Genomic DNA, 25,812 nt, shown 5'->3' with positions numbered 1-25,812 from the left:
CAGCATGGTGACGTGTCATTATATCTAGAGGATTACAGCAGCATGGTGATGTGTAATTATATCTAGATGATTACAGCAGCATGGTGATGTGTCATTATATCTAGTTGATTACAGCAGCATGGTGATGTGTCATTATATCTAGAGGATTACAGCAGCATGGTGATGTGTCATTATATCTAGAGGATTACAGCAGCATGGTGACGTGTCATTATATCTAGAGGATTACAGCAACATGGTGATGTGTCATTATATCTAGAGGATTACAGCAGCACGGTGATGTGTCATTATATCTAGAGGATTACAGCAGCATGGTGATGTGTCATTATATCTAGAGGATTACAGCAGCATGGTGATGTGTCATTATATCTAGAGGATTACAGCAGCATGGTGATGTGTCATTATATCTAGAGGATTACAGCAGCATGGTGACGTGTCATTATATCTAGAGGATTACAGCAGCATGGTGACGTGTCATTATATCTAGAGGATTACAGCAGCATGGTGATGTGTCATTATATCTAGAGGATTACAGCAGCATGGTGACGTGTCATTATATCTAGAGGATTACAGCAGCATGGTGATGTGTCATTATATCTAGAGGATTACAGCAGCATGGTGACGTGTCATTATATCTAGAGGATTACAGCAGCATGGTGATGTGTCATTATATCTAGAGGATTACAGCAGCATGGTGACGTGTCATTATATCTAGAGGATTACAGCAGCATGGTGATGTGTCATTATATCTAGAGGATTACAGCAGCATGGTGATGTGTCATTATATCTAGAGGATTACAGCGGCATGGTGATGTGTCATTATATCTAGAGGATTACAGCAGCATGGTGATGTGTCATTATATCTAGAGGATTACAGCAGCATGGTGATGTGTCATTATATCTAGAGGATTACAGCAGCATGGTGACGTGTCATTATATCTAGAGGATTACAGCAGCATGGTGATGTGTCATTATATCTAGAGGATTACAGCAGCATGGTGACGTGTCATTATATCTAGAGGATTACAGCAGCATGGTGATGTGTCATTATATCTAGAGGATTACAGCAGCATGGTGATGTGTCATTATATCTAGAGGATTACAGCAGCATGGTGATGTGTCATTATATCTAGAGGATTACAGCAGCATGGTGATGTGTCATTATATCTAGAGGATTACAGCAGCATGGTGATGTGTCATTATATCTAGAGGATTACAGCAGCATGGTGATGTGTCATTATATCTAGAGGATTACAGCAGCATGGTGACGTGTCATTATATCTAGAGGATTACAGCAGCATGGTGACGTGTCATTATATCTAGAGGATTACAGCAGCATGGTGAGGTGTCATTATATCTAGAGGATTACAGCAGCATGGTGATGTGTCATTATATCTAGAGGATTACAGCAGCATGGTGACGTGTCATTATATCTAGTTGATTACAGCAGCATGGTGATGTGTCATTATATCTAGAGGATTACAGCAGCATGGTGATGTGTCATTATATCTAGAGGATTACAGCAGCATGGTGACGTGTCATTATATCTAGAGGATTACAGCAACATGGTGATGTGTCATTATATCTAGAGGATTACAGCAGCACGGTGATGTGTCATTATATCTAGAGGATTACAGCAGCATGGTGATGTGTCATTATATCTAGAGGATTACAGCAGCATGGTGATGTGTCATTATATCTAGAGGATTACAGCAGCATGGTGATGTGTCATTATATCTAGAGGATTACAGCAGCATGGTGATGTGTCATTATATCTAGAGGATTACAGCAGCATGGTGACGTGTCATTATATCTAGAGGATTACAGCAGCATGGTGACGTGTCATTATATCTAGAGGATTACAGCAGCATGGTGATGTGTCATGATATCTAGAGGATTACAGCAGCATGGTGACGTGTCATTATATCTAGAGGATTACAGCAGCATGGTGATGTGTCATTATATCTAGAGGATTACAGCGGCATGGTGATGTGTCATTATATCTAGAGGATTACAGCGGCATGGTGATGTGTCATTATATCTAGAGGATTACAGCAGCATGGTGAGGTGTCATTATATCTAGAGGATTACAGCAGCATGGTGATGTGTCATTATATCTAGAGGATTACAGCAGCATGGTGATGTGTCATTATATCTAGAGGATTACAGCAGCATGGTGATGTGTCATTATATCTAGAGGATTACAGCAGCATGGTGACGTGTCATTATATCTAGAGGATTACAGCAGCATGGTGATGTGTCATTATATCTAGAGGATTACAGCAGCATGGTGACGTGTCATTATATCTAGAGGATTACAGCAGCATGGTGATGTGTCATTATATCTAGAGGATTACAGCAGCATGGTGATGTGTCATTATATCTAGAGGATTACAGCAGCATGGTGATGTGTCATTATATCTAGAGGATTACAGCAGCATGGTGATGTGTCATTATATCTAGAGGATTACAGCAGCATGGTGATGTGTCATTATATCTAGAGGATTACAGCAGCATGGTGATGTGTCATTATATCTAGAGGATTACAGCAGCATGGTGATGTGTCATTATATCTAGAGGATTACAGCAGCATGGTGACGTGTCATTATATCTAGAGGATTACAGCAGCATGGTGACGTGTCATTATATCTAGAGGATTACAGCAGCATGGTGATGTGTCATTATATCTAGAGGATTACAGCAGCATGGTGATGTGTCATTATATCTAGAGGATTACAGCAGCATGGTGATGTGTCATTATATCTAGAGGATTACAGCAGCATGGTGACGTGTCATTATATCTAGAGGATTACAGCAGCATGGTGATGTGTCATTATATCTAGAGGATTACAGCAGCATGGTGACGTGTCATTATATCTAGAGGATTACAGCAGCATGGTGACGTGTCATTATATCTAGAGGATTACAGCAGCATGGTGACGTGTCATTATATCTAGAGGATTACAGCAGCATGGTGATGTGTCATTATATCTAGAGGATTACAGCAGCATGGTGACGTGTCATTATATCTAGAGGATTACAGCAGCATGGTGACGTGTCATTATATCTAGAGGATTACAGCAGCATGGTGATGTGTCATTATATCTAGAGGATTACAGCAGCATGGTGACGTGTCATTATATCTAGAGGATTACAGCAGCATGGTGACGTGTCATTATATCTAGAGGATTACAGCAGCATGGTGATGTGTCATTATATCTAGAGGATTACAGCAGCATTGTGACGTGTCATTATATCTAGAGGATTACAGCAGCATGGTGATGTGTCATTATATCTAGAGGATTACAGCAGCATGGTGACGTGTCATTATATCTAGAGGATTACAGCAGCATGGTGATGTGTCATTATATCTAGAGGATTACAGCAGCATGGTGACGTGTCATTATATCTAGAGGATTACAGCAGCATGGTGATGTGTCATTATATCTAGAGGATTACAGCAGCATGGTGACGTGTCATTATATCTAGAGGATTACAGCAGCATGGTGATGTGTCATTATATCTAGAGGATTACAGCAGCATGGTGATGTGTCATTATATCTAGAGGATTACAGCAGCATGGTGATGTGTCATTATATCTAGAGGATTACAGCAGCATGGTGATGTGTCATTATATCTAGAGGATTACAGCAGCATGGTGATGTGTCATTATATCTAGAGGATTACAACAGCATGGTGATGTGTCATTATATCTAGAGGATTACAGCAGCATGGTGACGTGTCATTATATCTAGAGGATTACAGCAGCATGGTGATGTGTCATTATATCTAGAGGATTACAGCAGCATGGTGACGTGTCATTATATCTAGAGGATTACAGCAGCATGGTGATGTGTCATTATATCTAGAGGATTACAGCAGCATGGTGATGTGTCATTATATCTAGAGGATTACAGCAGCATGGTGATGTGTCATTATATCTAGAGGATTACAGCAGCATGGTGATGTGTCATTATATCTAGAGGATTACAGCAGCATGGTGATGTGTCATTATATCTAGAGGATTACAGCAGCATGGTGATGTGTCATTATATCTAGAGGATTACAGCAGCATGGTGACGTGTCATTATATCTAGAGGATTACAGCAGCATGGTGACGTGTCATTATATCTAGAGGATTACAGCAGCATGGTGATGTGTCATTATATCTAGAGGATTACAGCAGCATGGTGATGGGTCATTATATCTAGAGGATTACAGCAGCATGGTGATGTGTCATTATATCTAGATGATTACAGCAGCATGGTGACGTGTCATTATATCTAGAGGATTACAGCAGCATGGTGATGTGTCATTATATCTAGAGGATTACAGCAGCATGGTGACGTGTCATTATATCTAGAGGATTACAGCAGCATGGTGATGTGTCATTATATCTAGAGGATTACAGCAGCATGGTGATGTGTCATTATATCTAGAGGATTACAGCAGCATGGTGATGTGTCATTATATCTAGAGGATTACAGCAGCATGGTGATGTGTCATTATATCTAGAGGATTACAGCAGCATGGTGACGTGTCATTATATCTAGAGGATTACAGCAGCATGGTGTGTGTTGTCATTATATCTAGAGGATTACAGCAGCATTGTGACGTGTCATTATATCTAGAGGATTACAGCAGCATGGTGATGTGTCATTATATCTAGAGGATTACAGCAGCATGGTGACGTGTCATTATATCTAGAGGATTACAGCAGCATGGTGATGTGTCATTATATCTAGAGGATTACAGCAGCATGGTGACGTGTCATTATATCTAGAGGATTACAGCAGCATGGTGACGTGTCATTATATCTAGAGGATTACAGCAGCATGGTGATGTGTCATTATATCTAGAGGATTACAGCAGCATGGTGACGTGTCATTATATCTAGAGGATTACAGCAGCATGGTGACGTGTCATTATATCTAGAGGATTACAGCAGCATGGTGATGTGTCATTATATCTAGAGGATTACAGCAGCATGGTGATGTGTCATTATATCTAGAGGATTACAGCAGCATGGTGATGTGTCATTATATCTAGAGGATTACAGCAGCATGGTGACGTGTCATTATATCTAGAGGATTACAGCAGCATGGTGACGTGTGTGTTGTCATTATATCTAGAGGATTACAGCAGCATGGTGACGTGTCATTATATCTAGAGGATTACAGCAGCATGGTGATGTGTCATTATATCTAGATGATTACAGCAGCATGGTGATGTGTCATTATATCTAGATGATTACAGCAGCATGGTGACGTGTCATTATATCTAGAGGATTACAGCAGCATGGTGACGTGTCATTATATCTAGAGGATTACAGCAGCATGGTGATGTGTCATTATATCTAGAGGATTACAGCAGCATGGTGACGTGTCATTATATCTAGAGGATTACAGCAGCATGGTGATGTGTCATTATATCTAGATGATTACAGCAGCATGGTGATGTGTCATTATATCTAGAGGATTACAGCAGCATGGTGATGTGTCATTATATCTAGAGGATTACAGCAGCATGGTGATGTGTCATTATATCTAGAGGATTACAGCAGCATGGTGACGTGTCATTATATCTAGAGGATTACAGCAGCATGGTGATGTGTCATTATATCTAGAGGATTACAGCAGCATGGTGAGGTGTCATTATATCTAGAGGATTACAGCAGCATGGTGACGTGTCATTATATCTAGAGGATTACAGCAGCATGGTGACGTGTCATTATATCTAGAGGATTACAGCAGCATGGTGATGTGTCATTATATCTAGAGGATTACAGCAGCATGGTGACGTGTGTGTTGTCATTATATCTAGAGGATTACAGCAGCATGGTGATGTGTGTGTTGTCATTATATCTAGAGGATTACAGCAGCATGGTGACGTGTCATTATATCTAGAGGATTACAGCAGCATGGTGACGTGTCATTATATCTAGAGGATTACAGCAGCATGGTGAAGTGTCATTATATCTAGAGGATTACAGCAGCATGGTGATGTGTGTGTTGTCATTATATCTAGAGGATTACAGCAGCATGGTGATGTGTCATTATATCTAGAGGATTACAGCAGCATGGTGATGTGTGTGTTGTCATTATATCTAGAGGATTACAGCAGCATGGTGATGTGTCATTATATCTAGAGGATTACAGCAGCATGGTGATGTGTCATTATATCTAGAGGATTACAGCAGCATGGTGACGTGTCATTATATCTAGAGGATTACAGCAGCATGGTGATGTGTGTGTTGTCATTATATCTAGAGGATTACAGCAGCATGGTGACGTGTCATTATATCTAGAGGATTACAGCAGCATGGTGATGTGTCATTATATCTAGAGGATTACAGCAGCATGGTGACGTGTCATTATATCTAGAGGATTACAGCAGCATGGTGATGTGTCATTATATCTAGAGGATTACAGCAGCATGGTGACGTGTCATTATATCTAGAGGATTACAGCAGCATGGTGATGTGTGTGTTGTCATTATATCTAGAGGATTACAGCAGCATGGTGATGTGTCATTATATCTAGAGGATTACAGCAGCATGGTGATGTGTCATTATATCTAGAGGATTACAGCAGCATGGTGATGTGTCATTATATCTAGAGGATTACAGCAGCATGGTGACGTGTCATTATATCTAGAGGATTACAGCAGCATGGTGATGTGTCATTATATCTAGAGGATTACAGCAGCATGGTGATGTGTCATTATATCTAGATGATTACAGCAGCATGGTGATGTGTCATTATATCTAGAGGATTACAGCAGCATGGTGATGTGTCATTATATCTAGAGGATTACAGCAGCATGGTGATGTGTCATTATATCTAGAGGATTACAGCAGCATGGTGACGTGTCATTATATCTAGAGGATTACAGCAGCATGGTGACGTGTCATTATATCTAGAGGATTACAGCAGCATGGTGATGTGTCATTATATCTAGAGGATTACAGCAGCATGGTGAGGTGTCATTATATCTAGAGGATTACAGCAGCATGGTGATGTGTCATTATATCTAGAGGATTACAGCAGCATGGTGATGTGTCATTATATCTAGAGGATTACAGCAGCATGGTGAGGTGTCATTATATCTAGAGGATTACAGCAGCATGGTGAGGTGTCATTATATCTAGAGGATTACAGCAGCATGGTGATGTGTCATTATATCTAGAGGATTACAGCAGCATGGTGACGTGTCATTATATCTAGAGGATTACAGCAGCATGGTGACGTGTCATTATATCTAGAGGATTACAGCAGCATGGTGATGTGTCATTATATCTAGAGGATTACAGCAGCATGGTGACGTGTATGTTGTCATTATATCTAGAGGATTACAGCAGCATGGTGATGTGTCATTATATCTAGAGGATTACAGCAGCATGGTGACGTGTCATTATATCTAGAGGATTACAGCAGCATGGTGATGTGTCATTATATCTAGAGGATTACAGCAGCATGGTGACGTGTCATTATATCTAGATGATTACAGCAGCATGGTGATGTGTCATTATATCTAGAGGATTACAGCAGCATGGTGATGTGTCATTATATCTAGAGGATTACAGCAGCATGGTGACGTGTCATTATATCTGATGTGTCATTACAGCAGCATGGTGACGTGTCATTATATCTAGAGGATTACAGCAGCATGGTGATGTGTCATTATATCTAGAGGATTACAGCAGCATGGTGATGTGTCATTATATCTAGATGATTACAGCAGCATGGTGATGTGTCATTATATCTAGAGGATTACAGCAGCATGGTGATGTGTCATTATATCTAGATGATTACAGCAGCATGGTGATGTGTCATTATATCTAGAGGATTACAGCAGCATGGTGACGTGTCATTATATCTAGAGGATTACAGCAGCATGGTGATGTGTCATTATATCTAGAGGATTACAGCAGCATGGTGATGTGTCATTATATCTAGATGATTACAGCAGCATGGTGATGTGTCATTATATCTAGAGGATTACAGCAGCATGGTGACGTGTCATTATATCTAGAGGATTACAGCAGCATGGTGATGTGTCATTATATCTAGAGGATTACAGCATGGTGAGTCATTATATCTGGATTACAGCAGCATGGTGATGTGTCATTATATCTAGAGGATTACAGCAGCATGGTGATGTGTCATTATATCTAGAGGATTACAGCAGCATGGTGATGTGTCATTATATCTAGAGGATTACAGCAGCAGTGTCATTATATAGAGGATTACAGCAGCATGGTGATGTGTGTGTCATTATATCTAGAGGATTACAGCAGCATGGTGATGTGTCATTATATCTAGAGGATTACAGCAGCATGGTGATGTGTCATTATATCTAGAGGATTACAGCAGCATGGTGATGTGTCATTATATCTAGAGGATTACAGCAGCATGGTGATGTGTCATTATATCTAGAGGATTACAGCAGCATGGTGATGTGTCATTATATCTAGAGGATTACAGCAGCATGGTGACGTGTCATTATATCTAGAGGATTACAGCAGCAGTGTCATTATATCTAGATGATTACAGCAGCATGGTTATGTGTCATTATATCTAGAGGATTACAGCAGCATGGTGATGTGTGTGTTGTCATTATATCTAGAGGATTACAGCAGCATGGTGATGTGTCATTATATCTAGAGGATTACAGCAGCATGGTGATGTGTGTGTTGTCATTATATCTAGAGGATTACAGCAGCATGGTGATGTGTCATTATATCTAGAGGATTACAGCAGCATGGTGACGTGTCATTATATCTAGAGGATTACAGCAGCATGGTGATGTGTCATTATATCTAGAGGATTACAGCAGCATGGTGATGTGTCATTATATCTAGAGGATTACAGCAGCATGGTGACGTGTCATTATATCTAGAGGATTACAGCAGCATGGTGATGTGTCATTATATCTAGAGGATTACAGCAGCATGGTGACGTGTCATTATATCTAGAGGATTACAGCAGCATGGTGATGTGTGTGTTGTCATTATATCTAGAGGATTACAGCAGCATGGTGATGTGTGTGTTGTCATTATATCTAGAGGATTACAGCAGCATGGTGATGTGTCATTATATCTAGAGGATTACAGCAGCATGGTGATGTGTGTGTTGTCATTATATCTAGAGGATTACAGCAGCATGGTGACGTGTCATTATATCTAGAGGATTACAGCAGCATGGTGACGTGTCATTATATCTAGAGGATTACAGCAGCATGGTGATGTGTGTGTTGTCATTATATCTAGAGGATTACAGCAGCATGGTGACGTGTCATTATATCTAGAGGATTACAGCAGCATGGTGATGTGTCATTATATCTAGAGGATTACAGCAGCATGGTGATGTGTCATTATATCTAGAGGATTACAGCAGCATGGTGACGTGTCATTATATCTAGAGGATTACAGCAGCATGGTGATGTGTCATTATATCTAGAGGATTACAGCAGCATGGTGATGTGTCATTATATCTAGAGGATTACAGCAGCATGGTGACGTGTCATTATATCTAGAGGATTACAGCAGCATGGTGATGTGTCATTATATCTAGAGGATTACAGCAGCATGGTGATGTGTCATTATATCTAGAGGATTACAGCAGCATGGTGATGTGTCATTATATCTAGAGGATTACAGCAGCATGGTGACGTGTCATTATATCTAGAGGATTACAGCAGCATGGTGATGTGTCATTATATCTAGATGATTACAGCAGCATGGTGACCTGTGTGTTGTCATTATATCTAGATGATTACAGCAGCATGGTGATGTGTCATTATATCTAGAGGATTACAGCAGCATGGTGATGTGTCATTATATCTAGAGGATTACAGCAGCATGGTGACGTGTCATTATATCTAGAGGATTACAGCAGCATGGTGATGTGTCATTATATCTAGAGGATTACAGCAGCATGGTGACGTGTCATTATATCTAGAGGATTACAGCAGCATGGTGATGTGTCATTATATCTAGAGGATTACAGCAGCATGGTGATGTGTCATTATATCTAGAGGATTACAGCAGCATGGTGATGTGTCATTATATCTAGAGGATTACAGCAGCATGGTGACGTGTCATTATATCTAGAGGATTACAGCAGCATGGTGACGTGTCATTATATCTAGAGGATTACAGCAGCATGGTGATGTGTCATTATATCTAGAGGATTACAGCAGCATGGTGATGTGTGTTGTCATTATATCTAGAGGATTACAGCAGCATGGTGATGTGTCATTATATCTAGAGGATTACAGCAGCATGGTGATGTGTGTTGTCATTATATCTAGAGGATTACAGCAGCATGGTGATGTGTCATTATATCTAGAGGATTACAGCAGCATGGTGATGTGTCATTATATCTAGAGGATTACAGCAGCATGGTGATGTGTGTGTTGTCATTATATCTAGATGATTACAGCAGCATGGTGACGTGTCATTATATCTAGAGGATTACAGCAGCATGGTGATGTGTCATTATATCTAGAGGATTACAGCAGCATGGTGATGGTGTGTCATTATATCTAGATGATTACAGCAGCATGGTGATGTGTCATTATATCTAGAGGATTACAGCAGCATGGTGATGTGTCATTATATCTAGAGGATTACAGCAGCATGGTGATGTGTCATTATATCTAGAGGATTACAGCAGCATGGTGATGTGTCATTATATCTAGAGGATTACAGCAGCATGGTGATGTGTCATTATATCTAGAGGATTACAGCAGCATGGTGATGTGTGGTGTTGTCATTATATCTAGATGATTACAGCAGCATGGTGATGTGTCATTATATCTAGAGGATTACAGCAGCATGGTGATGTGTCATTATATCTAGAGGATTACAGCAGCATGGTGATGTGTCATTATATCTAGATGATTACAGCAGCATGGTGACGTGTCATTATATCTAGAGGATTACAGCAGCATGGTGATGTGTCATTATATCTAGAGGATTACAGCAGCATGGTGATGTGTCATTATATCTAGAGGATTACAGCAGCATGGTGATGTGTCATTATATCTAGATGATTACAGCAGCATGGTGACGTGTCATTATATCTAGAGGATTACAGCAGCATGGTGATGTGTCATTATATCTAGAGGATTACAGCAGCATGGTGACGTGTCATTATATCTAGAGGATTACAGCAGCATGGTGATGTGTCATTATATCTAGAGGATTACAGCAGCATGGTGATGTGTCATTATATCTAGAGGATTACAGCAGCATGGTGACGTGTCATTATATCTAGAGGATTACAGGTACCAGTCCTCAGTTAACCAACTGATGTTTACCAACATCCCAGAGACAGGTAACAGTCCTCAGTTAACCAACTGATGTTTACCAACATCCCAGAGACAGGTACCAGTCCTCAGTTAACCAACTGATGTTTACCAACATCCCAGAGACTGGTAACAGTCCTCATTTAACCAACTGAGGGGGAAGGTTGGCTTACCAACATCCCAGAGACAGGTAACAGTTCATGGACTGAGGATTGAGAAACAGAAGTATTTCTGGCCATCAGGGCTGACCAGTTGAGTACAGGACTTATCACTCCTGTGATGAACACACTGATGGACACACTGAGTCCTTGAGGGGGGGGGGGGGGCTGGTGTGAATCATCATGTGGTCTATCTACTAGAGACAATCTTACCCTCCTCTCTCGCCGTAGAGTGACATGGTCTGTCCGTGATGTCACAGCACTAGGGTTTCACATTTTGTGGAATATTCAGAAGTGGAAACTTTCCGTGGGAATTAATGGAAATTTGGAAATTAACTGAAATATATGCAAATTAATATTATTACCATTTAAATGTCAATGTTTTTTTGCATTGCATTGTCATATGGATACAGAAACATACACCTTTATGTAGACATAATTGAAAATTCTTCCAACAAAAATAATACATTTAAAAAAATGTAGTTACGAATTGAACTTGAATTAAATAGGCTGACTCTCCACATGGGATGATTTCCTTGAACAACAAAAGAAAGGGAATATTGAAAGATCCCCAATGTTCCATTGCATCTCTCAAAAATCTTTTCAACGTACATCTATAAAATTATAGTCTAGAAACTAAAGCTTTGGTTGTTTTCCTCTCAGGCTTCCATATCTTCTCCCTGGATGTCCTCAATGTCCACCTCTTGAACATCAGACTCTGAGGCCTCATCTTTACTGTCACTTTCCAACTTTGTTGAGGATGGCTCGTGGTCAGGCTCAAAAAGCCTCAAATTTGCCTGGATGGCCACCAATTTTTCAACCCTTGTATTGGTCAACCTGTTGCGTGCTTTGGTGTGTGTATGTTCCCAAACACGGACCAGTGGCACTCTGAGATGGTTGATGTTGATCAGATTTGGAGGATGATGGAGGCAACAGGGGAAAGAGCCTCAAATCCACAAAGTCCCTTCCACCCGGTGGCTGATGAAGTATGTTGGCACGACTGCCATATTGCATCTCCATCCCAAAGCCCTTACTTGGAAGTGTACTTCGCCAGACTGCCAAGAACCTTGTCCTCATCCAGGCCAAGGTGGCAAGACATGGTATTGATGACACCAAAGGCCTTGTTGATCTCTGCACCAGACAGGGTGCTCCTGCTAGCAGTCCAACATGTACGCTGCGGCGTGTATGGGCTTCAGGCAGAAGTCTTCACGCTTTTTGATGTATTTCAGAACTGCAGTTTCCTCTGCTTGGAGCAACAGTGAAGTGGGCAGGGCAGTACGGATTTATTCTCTTACATCTGCAAGCAGAGTCTGAACATCAGACAGGATGGCATTGTCTCCCTCAATCCATGCAATGGCTACTGCTATAGGTTTCAGGAGTTTTAGGCTGCTTACCACTCTCTCCCAAAATACATCATCCAGGAGGATCCTCTTGATGGGGCTGTCCATATTGGCATTCTGTGATATGGCTATTTCTTGGAGAGACTCTTTCAAACATGATGATGACAACACCCCAGCAGGTGTTTCTGGGCAGTTCCAATGTGGTGCTCTTATTCTTCTCACATTGCTTGGTGAGGTAGATTGCTGCTGCAACTTGATGACCGTTCACATACCTAACCATTTCCTTGGCTCTCTTGTAGAGGGTATCCATTGTTTTCAGTGCCATTATGTCCTTGAGGAGCAGATTCAATGCATGAGCAGCACAGCCAATGGGTGTGATGGGAGGGTAAGATTCCCCCACTTTAGACCAAGCAGCCTTCATGTTCGCAGCATTGTCTGTCACCAGTGCAAATACCTTTTGTGGTCCAAGGTCATGATAACAACCTTCAGCTCATCTGCAATGTAGAGACCGGTGTGTCTGTTGTCCCTTGTATCTGTGCTCTTGTAGAACACTGGTTGAGGGGTGGAGAAGATGTAGTTAATTATTCCTTGCCCAAGAACATTCGACCACCCATCAGAGATGATTGCAATGCAGTCTGCTTTATCTATGATTTGCTTGACCTTCACTTGACATTCACTTGAACTCTGCATCCAGCAAATGAGTAGATAAAGCATGTCTGGTTGGCTGGGCGAAGAACATTCATAAATATCTTCCAATACACATTGCCTGTTGAGCATCAGAGATGAAACAGTTGCATACACAGCTTGAGCAAGACATTCATCAGCATTTATCAGACTACGTTCCTCCATTGAGTCCAAAAATCTTCCAGGAGGACCATGAGTTGGTGCTATCGATAAGGTATCTGATTCATCATTTTCACCTCAAATAGAAGTAGAGGGACTTTTGACAGAGGTTGCTTGCTGTGAGCGCTGAGGGAACTTTATGCACTTGGCCAGATGATTCTGCATCTTTGTTGCATTCTTCACATATTTTTATTTATTTTTATTTCACCTTTATTTAACCAGGTAGGCAAGTTGAGAACAAGTTCTCATTTACAATTGCGACCTGGCCAAGATAAAGCAAAGCAGTTCGACAGATACAACGACACAGAGTTACACATGGAGGAAAACAAACATACAGTCAATAATACAGTATAAACAAGTCTATATACAATGTGAGCAGGGTGGGGCGGCAGGGTAGCCTAGTGGTTGGACTAGTAACCAGAAGGTTGCAAGTTCAAATCCCCGAGCTGACAAGGTACAAATCTGTCGTTCTGCCCCTGAACAGTCAGTTAACCCACTGTTCCTAGTCCGTCATTGAAAATAAGAATTTGTTCTTAAATAAAGGTAAAAAAAAAATAAAAAAAAGTGAGAAGGGAGGTAAAGGCCATGGTGGCAAAGTAAATACAATATAGCAAGTAAAACACTGGAATGGTAGTTTTGCAATGGAAGAATGTGCAAAGTAGAAATAAAAATAATGGGGTGCAAAGGAACAAAATAAATAAATAAATTAAATACAGTTGGGAAAGAGGTAGTTGATTGGGCTAAATTATAGGTGGGCTATGTACAGGTGCAGTAATCTGTGAGCTGCTCTGACAGTTGGTGCTTAAAGCTAGTGAGGGAGATAAGTGTTTCCAATTTCAGAGATTTTTGAAGTTCGTTCCAGTCATTGGCAGCAGAGAACGGGAAGGAGAGGCGGCCAAAGAAAGAATTGGTTTTGGGGGTGACTAGAGAGATATACCTGCTGGAGCGTGTGCTACAGGTGGGAGATGCTATGGTGACCAGCGAGCTGATATAAGGGGGGACTTTACCTAGCAGGGTCTTGTAGATGACATGGAGCCAGTGGGTTTGGCGACGAGTATGAAGCGAGGGCCAGCCAACGAGAGCGTACAGGTCGCAATGGTGGGTAGTATATGGGGCTTTGGTGACAAAACGGATTGCACTGTGATAGACTGCATCCAATTTGTTGAGTAGGGTATTGGAGGCTATTTTGTAAATGACATCGCCATAGTCGAGGATTGGTAGGATGGTAGTTTTACAAGGGTATGTTTGGCAGCATGAGTGAAGGATGCTTTGTTGCGAAATAGGAAGCCAATTCTAGATTTAACTTTGGATTGGAGATGTTTGATATAGGTCTGGAAGGAGAGTTTACAGTCTAACCAGACACCTAAGTATTTGTAGTTGTCCACGTATTCTAAGTCAGAGCTGTCCAGAGTAGTGATGTTGGACAGGCGGGTAGGTGCAGGTAGCGATCGGTTGAAGAGCATGCATTTAGTTTTACTTGTATTTAAGAGCAATTGGAGGCCACGGAAGGAGAGTTGTATGGCATTGAAGCTTGCCTGGAGGGTTGTTAACACAGTGTCCAAAGAAGGGCCGGAAGTATACAGAATGGTGTCGTCTGCGTAGAGGTGGATCAGAGACTCACCAGCAGCAAGAGCGACCTCATTGATGTATACAGAGAAGAGAGTCGGTCCAAGAATTGAACCCTGTGGCACCCCCATAGAGACTGCCAGAGGTCCAACAGCAGACCCTCCGATTTGACACACTGAACTCTATCAGAGAAGTAGTTGGTGAACCAGGCGAGGCAATCATTTGAGAAACCAAGGCTGTCGAGTCTGTCGATGAGGATGTGGTGATTGACAGAGTCGAAAGCCTTGGCCAGATCAATGAATACGGCTGCACAGTAATGTTTCTTATCGATGGCGAAGATATTGTTTAGGACCTTGGCTGAGGTGCACCCATGACCAGCTCTGAAACCAGATTGCATAGCAGAGAAGGTATGGTGAGATTCGAAATGGTCGGTAATCTGTTTGTTGACTTGGCTTTCGAAGACCTTAGAAAGGCATGGTAGGATAGATATAGGTCTGTAGCAGTTTGGGTCAAGAGTGTCCCCCCCTTTGAAGAGGGGGATGACCGCAGCTGCTTTCCAATCTTTGGGAATCTCAGACGACACGAAAGAGAGGTTGAACAGGCTAGTCATAGGGGTGGCAACAATTTCGGCAGATAATTTTAGAAAGAAAGGGTCCAGATTGTCTAGCCCGGCTGATTTGTAGGGCTCCAGATTTTGCAGCTCTTTCAGAACATCAGCTGCATGGATTTGGGAGAAGGAGAAATGGGGAAGGCTTGGGCGAGTTGCTGTTGGGGGTGCAGTGCTGTTGACCGGGGTAGGAGTAGCCAGGTGGAAAGCATGGCCAGCCGTAGAAAAATGCTTATTGAAATTCTCAATTATGGTGGATTTATCAGTGGTGACAGTGTTTCCTATCTTCAGTGCAGTGGGCAGCTGGGAGGAGGTGTTCTTATTCTCCATGGACTTTACAGTGTCCCAGAACTTTTTTGAGTTAGTGTTGCAGGAAGCAAATTTCTGCTTGAAAAAGCTAGCCTTGGCTTTTCTAACTGCCTGTGCATAATGTTTTCTAGCTTCCCTGAACAGCTGCATATCACGGGGGCTGTTCGATGCTAATGCAGAACGCCATAGGATGTTTTTGTGTTGGTTAAGGGCAGTCAGGTCTGGGGAGAACCAAGGGCTATATCTGTTCCTGGTTCTAAATTTCTTGAATGGTGCATGTTTATTTAAGATGGTTAGGAAGGCATTTAAAAAAAATATCCAGGCATCCTCTACTGACGGGATGAGATCCATATCCTTCAAGGATACACCGGCCAGGTCGATTAGAAAGGCCTGCTCGCTGAAGTGTTTCAGGGAGCGTTTTACAGTGATGAGTGGAGGTCGTTTGACCGCTGACCCATTACGGATGCAGGCAATGAGGCAGTGATCGCTGAGATCTTGGTTGAAGACAGCAGAGGTGTATTTATAGTGGAAGTTGGTTAGGATGATATCTATGAGGGTGCCCGTTTTTAAGACTTTGGGGAGGTACCTGGTAGGTTCATTGATAATTTGTGTGAGATTGAGGGCATCAAGTTTAGATTGTAGGATGGCTGGGGTGTTAAGCATTTTCCAGTTTAGGTCGCCTAGCAGCACGAGCTCTGAAGATAGATGGGGGGCAATCAGTTCACATATGGTGTCCAGAGCACAGCTGGGGGCAGAGGGTGGTCTATAGCAGGCTGCAACGGTGAGAGACTTGTTTTTAGAGAGGTGGATTTTTAAAAGTAGAAGTTCAAATTGTTTGGTTACAGACCTGGATAGTAGGACAGAACTCTGCAGGCTATCTTTGCAGTAGATTGCAACACCGCCCCCTTTGGCAATTCTATCTTGTCTGACAATGTTGTAGTTTGGAATTAAAATTTCTGAATTTTTGGTGGTCTTCCTAAGCCAGGATTCAGACACAGCTAGAACATCCGGGTTGGCAGAGTGTGCTAAAGCAGTGAATAGAACAAAGGAGGCTTCTAATGTTAACATGCATGAAACCAAGGCCATTACGGTTACAGAAGTCATCAAAAGAGAGCGCCTGGGGAATAGGAGTGGAGCTAGGCACTGCAGGGCCTGGATTCACCTCTACATCGCCAGAGGAACATAGGAGGAGTAGAATAAGGGTGCGGCTGAAAGCAATAAGAATTGGTTGTCTAGAACGTCTGGAACAGAGAGTAAAAGGAGGTTTCTGGGGGCGATAAAATAGCATCAAGGTATAATGTACAGACAAAGGTATGGTAGGATGGAATACTGTGGAGGTAAACCTAGGTATTGAGTGATGAAGAGAGAGATATTGTCTCTAGAAACATCATTGAAACCAGGAGATGTCATTGCATGTTTGGGTGGTGGAACTAATAGGTTGGATAAGGTATAGTGAGCAGGACTAGAGGGTCTACAGTGAAATAAGCCAATAAACACTAACCAGAACAGCAATGGACAAGACATATTGACATTAAGGAGAGGCATGCTTAGTCGAGTGATCAAAAGGGTCCAGTGAGTGGAGAGGTCGGTTGGGGGTCACGGCGATTTAGACAGCTAGCCAGGCCATCGGTAGCAAGCTAGCATAGGATGGAGGTCTGTTGTTAGCCACCTCTTGCGTTCCGTCAGTAGATTAGTGGGGTTCCGTGTGGTAGAGGGGATTAATCCAAATCACACAACAACAACAAAAATAAAAACAATAGATATAGTTATAGAGGCCCAAGAAGAAAACATAATAATAATAATAATGTCCGATTGTCTATTCAGATAGCAGCCGGTAAGACAGCTAACGGTTAGCAGGCCGCAGATGGGCATTCAGGTAACGTCGCGACGGAGGAGCCAGCCGGATCTCCTTCGGGTAGATAACGTCGGCAGTCCAGTTGTGAAGGCCCGGTGGGGCTCCGCGTAGGCAGTAAAACGGGTCCGGATAGGTGACTGCAGCCCCGGAGTGATTGATGGAACTCAGGAGTGATTGACGGAGCTGAATTATCTACCAAGAGACCTCTACCTCTTCGATTATAATCACAGTCGTGTATATTCCCCCCCAAGCAGAAACATCGACGGCCCTGAAAGAACTTCATTGGACTCTATGTAAACTAGAAACCACATATCCTGCGGTTGAATTTATTGTAGCTGGAGATTTTAACAAGGCTAATCTGGAAACAAGGCTCCCTAAATTTTATCAGCATATCGAATGCGCGACCCGTGCTGGCAAAATCCTGGATCATTGTTATTCTAACTTCTGCGACACATACAAAGCCCTCCCCCGCCCTCCTTTCGGGAAATCTGACCACGACTCCATTTTGTTGCTCCCAGCCTATAGACAGGAACTAAAACAGGAAACGCCCGTGCTCAGGTCTATTCAACGCTGGTCCGACCAATCGGATTCCACATAGCGTCGGATATGTTCCACATAGCGTCGGACAACAACATTGATGAATACGCTAATTCGGTGAGCGAGTTTATTAGCAAGTCCATCCGTGATGTTGTACCCACAGCGGCTATTAAATCCTTCCCCAACCAGAAACCGTGGATTGATGGCAGCATTCGCGCAAAACTGAAAGCGCAAACTACGGCTTTCAATCAGGGCAAGGCGACAGAAAACATGACTCAATACAAACAGTGTAGCTATTCCCTCCACAAGGCAATCAAACAAGCTGCGCGTCAGCATAGAGACAAAGTAGAGTCGCAATTCATCGGCTCAGACATGAGAGGTATGTGGCAGGGTCTACAGTCAATCACCGACTACACAAAGAAAACCAGCCCTGTCGCGGACCAAGATGTCTTGCTCCCAGACAAACTAAACAACTTCTTTGCTCGCTTTGAAGACAATACCGTGCCACCGACATGGCCCGCTACCAAAATTTGCGGGCTCTCCTTCACTGCAGCCAACGTGAGTAAAACATTTGAACATGTTAAGCCTCGCAAGGCTGCCGGCCCAGACCTTATACCTAGCCGCGTCCTCTGAGAAAGCCCAGACCATCTGGCTGGTGTGTTTACGGACATATTCAATCAATCCCAGTCTGCTGTTCCCACATGCTTCAAGAGGGTCACCATTGTTCCTGTTCCCAAGAAAGCTAAGGTAACTGAGCTAAATGACTATTGCCCCGTAGCACTCACTTCCGTCATCATGAAGTGCTTTGAGAGACCAGTCAAGGACCATATCACCTCCACCCTACCTGACACCCTAGACCCACTCCAATTTGCTTACCGCCCCAATAAGTCCACAGACGACGCAATCGCAATCACACTGCACACTGCCCTAACCCATCTGGACAAGAGGAATGCCTACGTAAGAATGCTGTTCATCAACTACAACTCATTATTCAACACCATAGTACCCTCCAAAATCGTCATTAAGCTCGAGACCCTCCCCAAGGTCTGGAGAAAGAGGGGGGGTGAGAGAGAGGGGAAGATAGAGGGGGTAGAGAGAGAGAGACTATGCTGAGAGACTACTGGTCACTGACTTACTACAGCTAATAACCACATGCTTTGGATTTAGCTGAGGTGAGTCTCTCTCCTCCTCTCCCTCCCTCTCTTCTGTTCTCTTCATCCCTCTTTCTCTCCTCCTCTCCCTGCCTCTCTTCTGTTCTCTTCATCCCTCTCTTCTCCTCCTCTTCATCCCTCTCTCTTCTCCTCTCCCTGCCTCTCTTCTGTTCTCTTCATCCCTCTCTCCTCCTCTCCCTCCCTCTCTTCTGTTCTCTTCATCCCTCTCTCTCCTCCTCCCCCTCCCTCTCTTCTGTTCTCTTCATCCCTCTCTTCTCCTCCCTCCCTCCCTGTTATTTTCTGTCTCTCTTCATCCCTCTCTTCTGTTCTCTTCATCCCCTCCTCCCCTCCCTATTTTCTGTTCTCTTCATCCCTCTCTCTCCTCCTCTCCCTCCCTCTCTTCTGTTCTCTTCATCCCTCTCTTCTCCTCCTCTCCCTCCTCTCTTCTGTTCTCTTCATCCCTCTCTATTCTCCTCCTCCCCCTCCCTATTTTCTGTTCTCTTCATCCCTCTCTCTCCTCCTCCCCCTCCCTCTCTTCTGTTCTCTTCATCCCTCTCTTCTCCTCCTCTCCCTCCCTCTCTTCTGTTCTCTTCATCCCTCTCTATTCTCCTCCTCCCCCTCCCTATTTTCTGTTCTCTTCATCCCTCTCTCTCCTCCCTCCCCTCCCTCTCTTCTGTTCTCTCCCTCCCTCTCTTCTGTTCTCTTCATCCCTCTCTCTCCTCCTCCCCCTCCCTCTCTTCTGTTCTCTTCATCCCTCTCTCTCCTCCTCCCCCTCCCTATTTTCTGTTCTCTTCATCCCTCTCTCTCCTCCTCTCCCTCCCTCTCTTCTGTTCTCTTCATCCCTCTCTTCTCCTCCTCTCCCTCCCTATTTTCTGTTCTCTTCATCCCTCTCTTCTTCTCCTCCTCCCCTCCCTATTTTCTGTTCTCTTCATCCCTCTCTCTCCTCCTCCCCCTCCCTCTCTTCTGTTCTCTTCATCCCTCTCTTCTGTTCTCTTCATCCCTCTCTCTTCTGTTCTCTTCATCCCCCTCTCTATATTCTGTTCTCTTCCATCCCTCTCTTCTGTTCTCTTCATCCCTCTCTTCTGTTCTCTTCATCCCTCTCTTCTGTTCTCTCTCATCCCTCTCTTCTGTTCTCTTCATCCCTCTCTTCTGTTCTCTTCATCCCTCTCTTCTGTTCTCTTCATCCCTCTCTTCTGTTCTCTTCATCCCTCTCTTCTGTTCTCTTCATCCCTCCCCCTCTCTTCTGTTCTCTTCATCCCTCTCTTCTCCTCCTCTCCCTCCCTCTCTTCTGTTCTCTTCATCCCTCTCTTCTCCTCCTCTCCCTCCCTCTCTTCTGTTCTCTTCATCCCTCTCTCTTCTCCTCTCCCTCCCTCTCCTCTGTTCTCTTCATCCCTCTCTCTTCTCCTCTCCTCTCCTCTCTTCTGTTCATCCCTCTCTTCATCCCTCTCTTCTGTTCTCTTCAGCCCTCTCTTCTCCTCCTCTCCCTCCTCTCCTCTGTTCTCTTCATCCTCTCTCTCTCCTCTCCCTCCCCCCTCTTCTGTTCTCTTCATCCCTCTTTCTCTCTCCTCTCCCTCCCTCTCTTCTGTTCTCTTCATCCCTCTCTTCTGTTCTCCTTCATCCCTCTCTTCTGTTCTCTCTCCTCCCTCTTCATCCCCCTCTCTTCTGTTCTCTTCATCCCTCCCTCTCTTCTGTTCTCTTCATCCCTCTCTTCTCCTCTCCCTCCCTCTCTTCTGTTCTCTTCATCCCTCTCTTCTCCTCTCCCTCCCTCTTCTGTTCTCTTCATCCCTCTCTTCTCCTCCTCTCCCTCCCTCTCCCTCTCTGTTCTCTTCATCCCTCTCTTCTCCTCTCCCTCCCTCTCTTCTGTTCTCTTCATCCCTCTCTCTTCTCCTCTCCCTCCCTCTCTTCTGTTCTCTTCATCCCTCTCTCTTCTCCTCTCCCTCCCTCTCTTCTGTTCTCTTCATCCCTCTCTCTTCTCCTCTCCCCCCCTCTTCTGTTCTCTTCATCCCTCTCTTCTGTTCTCTTCATCCCTCTCTTCTGTTCTCTCCCTCCCTCTCTTCTGTTCTCTTCATCCCTCTCTCCTCCTCTCCCTCCCTCTCTTCTGTTCTCTTCATCCCTCTCTTCTGTTCTCTTCATCCCTCTCTTCTGTTCTCTTCATCCCTCTCTCTCTTCTGTTCTCTCTCCCTCTCCTCTTCTGTTCTCTTCATCCCTCTCTTCTCCTCCTCCCCCTCCCTCTCTTCTGTTCTCTTCATCCCTCTCTTCTCCTCCCCTCCCCCCTCTCTTCTGTTCTCTTCATCCCTCTCTTCTCCTCCTCCCCTCCCTCTCTTCTGTTCTCTTCATCCCTCTCTTCTCCTCCTCTCCCTCCCTCTCTTCTGTTCTCTTCATCCCTCTCTTCTCCTCCTCTCCCTCCCTCTCGTCTGTTCTCTTCATCCCCTCTTCTTCTGTTCTCTTCATCCCTCCCTCTCTTCTGTTCTCTTCATCCCTCTCTTCTCTCCTCCTCTCCCTCTCCTGTTCTCTTCTGTTCTCTCCCTCCCTCTCTTCTGTTCTCTTCATCCCTCTCTTCTCCTCCTCTCCCTCCCTCTCTTCTGTTCTCTTCATCCCTCTCTCTCCTCCTCTCCCTCCCTCTCTTCTGTTCTCTTCATCCCTCTCTCTTCTCCTCTCCCTCCCTCTCTTCTGTTCTCTTCCTCCCTCTCTTCTCCTCCTCTCCCTCCCTCTCTTCTGTTCTCTCCCTCCCTCTCTTCTGTTCTCTCCCTCCCTCTCTTCTGTTCTCTTCATCCCTCTCTTCTCCTCCTCTCCCTCCCTCTCTTCTGTTCTCTTCATCCCTCTCTTCTCCTCCTCTCCCTCCCTCTCTTCTGTTCTCTCCCTCCCTCTCTGCTGTTCTCTTCATCCCTCTCTTCTGTTCCCTCCCCTCTTCCTCTTCTGCTGTCTCTCTCCCCTCCCTCTCTTCTGTTCTCTCTCCTCCCTCTCTGCTGTTCTCTTCATCCCTCTCTTCTGTTCTCTCCCTCCCCTCTCTGCTGTTCTCTTCCTCCCTCTCTGCTCTTCTCTTCATCCCTCTCTTCTGTTCTCTTCATCCCTCTCTTCTCCTCCTCCCCCTCCCTCTCTTCTGTTCTCTTCATCCCTCTCTCTTCTCCTCTCCCTCCCTCTCTTCTGTTCTCTTTATCTCAGTGGGGAGAGAGAGAGTAGAGAGAGAGAGTACGAGGGACCTGTCACCTCCAATGTCCCACAATCCCTTGTGGTGTGAGCTCTCAGCAGGTGTTGAGGTCCGCGCAGAAATAGCAGCAGAATCACAACCAGGAGTCCCATAGGGTCCTCTCCTCTTCTCTCTCACCCCTCACCCCTCCTCTCCTCTCCTCTTTTCTCTCCCCTCACCCCTCCTATCCTCTTCTCTCTCACCCCTCACCCCTCCTCTCCTCTCCTCTCCTCTTTTCTCTCCCCTCACCCATCCTCTCCTCTTCTCTCTCACCCCTCACCCCTCCTCTCCTCTCCTCTCCTCTTTTCTCTCCCCTCACCCCGACTCTCCTCTTTTCTCTCCCCTCACCCCGACTCTCCTCTTTTCTCTCCCCTCACCCCTCCTCTCCTCTTCTCTCTCACCCCTCACCCCTCTTCTCCTCTTTTCTCTCCCCTCACCCCGACTCTCCCGTCTCTTCTCTTTCCCCTCACCCCCTCTCCCGACTCCTCTCCTCTTCTCTCTCACCCCTCACCCCTCCTCTCCTCTTTTCTCTCCCCTCACCCCGACTCTCCCGACTCCTCTCCTCTTCTCTCTCACCCCTCACCCATCTCCTCAACCCTCTTCTCTCCCCTCACCCCTCCTCTCCCCTCTCCTCTTCTCTCTCCCCTCACCCCTCTCCTCAACCCTCTTCTCTCCCCTCACCCCTCCTCTCCCATCTCCTCCCCCATCTCCTCTCCTCTTCTCTCTCCCCTCACCCCTCCTCTCCCGTCTCCTCTCCTCTCCAGAGGGCAGAAGCCTAGAGGATTACTCTACCTGGCACACACTACTTCCCCTGTGACACAGAGAACTGGGTTAATCTATACTCACACACACACACACACACACACACACACACACACACACACACACACACACACACACACACACACACACACACACACACACACACACACACACACACACGTGTCTCGTACCCACTTTGTTATTGGCATGTCTGTGGAAACCTGTGGAGTTTTTTTTTTGATTCCTCAGACCTAATTGTAATATAATATAGTGGCAGACATACACCGTTCCCCCTTGATCCTGTGTTAATACAACAAACTAGTCTTAGTGTTAGAGTTTCCCCTTTGTGTTGTGCCTGGCCAGAAATACTGAGATTGGTCAACTGTGTTGTGTGTTGTGTTCTCTCCCTATTAGGGTGTGCCTGGCCAGAAATACTGAGATTGGTCAACTGTGTTGTGTGTTGTGTTCTCTCCCTATTAGGGTGTGCCTGGCCAGAAATACTGAGATTGGTCAACTGTGTTGTGTGTTGTGTTCTCTCCCTATTAGGGTGTGCCTGGCCAGAAATACTGAGATTGGTCAACTGTGTTGTGTTCTCTCCCTATTAGGGTGTGCCTGGCCAGAAATACTGAGATTGGTCAACTGTGTTGTGTTCTCTCCCTATTAGGGTGTGCCTGGCCAGAAATACTGAGATTGGTCAACTGTGTTGTGTTCTCTCCCTATTAGGGTGTGCCTGGCCAGAAATACTGAGATTGGTCAACTGTGTTGCCAGTATTGTGAAGGAAACAATCACCTATTATAGAATGTGGGAGTGAGCAATATGCATACAGGGCACGATAGACAGGTAGAGAGAGTCGATGAGGAGGTGGAGGGAGAGAGAGAGAGCTTGTAGAGGTGACAGCTTCATAACAAGTGTGAGCAGAACACAGTGATATGATTATGTAAATCCTTCTCCTCAACGTACACTATACATTAACAGTCTATATATATATATTACTGCATGTAATGGCAGTCTGTGAACACAGCTCTTGCCGACTGCAGTATAGTACAGATTATATATGCTGACTGGTTTGTATTGTTGGTTGCATCCCAGATGGCTCCCTATTCCCCACATAGAGCAGAGCCCTATGGGCCATGTTCAATAGTAGTGAACTGTATAGGGAGCCATCTGGGAGACACATATTGACTGCTATGATTGGATGAGGTCAGCTTTGCTCTCTCTCTCTACAGCCTATCAGCAGGGCTCTTTGGGCAGTGAGCGGAGCTCTGGACCTATCCGGTGCCAGCGTTGTCGGGAGGTGTGTAAGGGAGAGGTGGTACGCGTTCAGGACACACACTTCCACGTCAAGTGTTTCACCTGCACAGGTAAGGACATTTTTTAAATTATTTTATTTATTTTACTAGGCAAGTCAGTTAAGAACAAATTCTTATTTTCAATGATGGCCTAGGAACAGTGGGTTAACTGCCTGTTCAGGGGCAGAACGACAGATTTGTACCTTGTCAGCTCGGGGATTCAAACTTGCAACCTTTCGGTTATTAGTCCAATGCTCTAACCACTAGGCTACCCTGCTGCCCCATGCTGGACTACCTTCACTGCTTATTAGAAACGTGTCTGTCTGCACCTCTTCCTGCAGTAGTAGGTCATTCCTGAATGTTAAGGCTCTTACAGGCTGGGACTCAGACTGTGACGTCAAGTCCCTGTGGACACACCACACACGCACGCACACACGCACACACGCACACACACACACTCCAAGTCATGCCAATAATGATCCAGACGAAGGATTAGAAGAACCGTGAAGGAGGGCGTGGGCTCCTGTTAAGAGGTGTGTAGGAGGGCGTGGGCTCCTGCTAAGAGGTGTATAGGAGGGCTTGGGCTCCTGCTAAGAGGTGTATAGGAGGGCTTGGGCTCCTGCTAAGAGGTGTGTAGGAGGGCTTGGGCTCCTGCTAAGAGGTGTATAGGAGGGCTTGGGCTCCTGCTAAGAGGTGTGTAGGAGGGCTTGGGCTCCTGCTAAGAGGTGTATAGGAGGGCGTGGGCTCCTGCTAAGAGGTGTGTAGGAGGGCATGGACTCCTGATAAGAGGTGTGTAGGAGGGCGTGGGCTCCTGTTAAGAGGTGTGTAGGAGGGCTTGGGCTCCTGCTAAGAGGTGTGTAGGAGGGCGTGGGCTCCTGCTAAGAGGTGTGTAGAAGG

General features: G+C 44.7%; 1 pseudogene; it reads left to right on the top strand.

The window, feature by feature from the left end:
• LOC118384003 (actin-binding LIM protein 3-like) overlaps window positions 1–25,812 on the top strand; it is a 151,388-nt pseudogene that overhangs the window by 18,212 nt on the left and 107,364 nt on the right.

Source organism: Oncorhynchus keta, chromosome 4, assembly GCF_023373465.1.
Source record: "Oncorhynchus keta strain PuntledgeMale-10-30-2019 chromosome 4, Oket_V2, whole genome shotgun sequence".
In the NCBI taxonomy this organism is placed as follows: domain Eukaryota; kingdom Metazoa; phylum Chordata; class Actinopteri; order Salmoniformes; family Salmonidae; genus Oncorhynchus; species Oncorhynchus keta.
Note: the sequence above shows the minus strand (reverse complement) of the source record. Positions and strands in the feature narration are given on the sequence as shown.